Here is a 1,156-nt window from a genome sequence, read left to right as displayed (position 1 = left end):
CAGACTAGAATATGATCATGGTCACTCTAGATTCAAACAAAGATCAATCTAGAATCAACCAAGGTCAATCTAAAATTAAACCAAGGTCAATCTAGAATCAAACCAAGGTCAATCTAGAACCAAACCAAGGTCAATCTAGAATCAAACCAAGGTCAATCTAGAATCAAACCAAGGTCAATCTAGAACCAAACCAAGGTCAATCTAGAATCAAACCAAGGTCAATCCAAAACCAAACCAAGGTAAATCTAAAACCAAACCAAGATCAATCTAGAATAAAACCAAGGTCAATCTAGAATCAAATCAAGGTCAACCAAACTAAGATCAATCTAGAATCAAACCAAGGTCAATCTAGAACCAAACCAAGGTCAATCTAGAATCAAACCAAGGTCCAGTCTAGAATCAAACTAAGGTCAATCTAGAATCAATTCAAGGTCACTCTAGAATCAAACCAAGGTCAATCCAAAACCAAACCAAGGTAAATCTAAAACCAAACCAAGATCAGTCTAGAATCAAACCAAGGTCAGTCTAGAATCAAACCAAGGTCAACCAAACTAAGATCAATCTAGAATCAAACCAAGGTCAACCAAACTAGGATCAATCTAGAATCAAACTAAACCCAAGAAAATCCTCTTTCTCACAGAAGTCTTGAGACGCAGGAGAAAGTCCTTCAAGATGCACTCATTCTCCTACACGTCTGCGGGGATCCTCTGTCTCCTGTTGCTCTGTAATGCAGGTGAGTTGATAGCAGTGTTGATAGTATATTTTATTGATATTATATTGATGTTATAGTATATTTTATATGTTATATTTTATATATATAGTATATTTTATATTTTATGTATATAGTATATTTTATATTTTATGTATATAGTATATTTTATATTTTATATATATAGTATATTTTATATTTTATATATATAGTATATTTTATTTTTTATATATATAGTATATTTTATATTGTATATAATATAGTCATTTTATTTTTATATATATAGTATTTTTTATATTTTTATATAAAGTCTATTTTATATTATTATATATATAGTATATATTATATTTTATGTATATAGTATATTTTATATTTTATATGATATAGTATATTTTTATATTTTATATATATAGTTATTTTATATCTTATATTTATATCTATTTTATT

Source organism: Penaeus japonicus, unplaced genomic scaffold, assembly GCF_977035675.1.
Source record: "Penaeus japonicus unplaced genomic scaffold, GWHDUDI00000001_assembly GWHDUDI00000013, whole genome shotgun sequence".
Lineage (NCBI taxonomy): Eukaryota > Metazoa > Arthropoda > Malacostraca > Decapoda > Penaeidae > Penaeus > Penaeus japonicus.
This window is presented reverse-complemented; position numbering follows the sequence as displayed.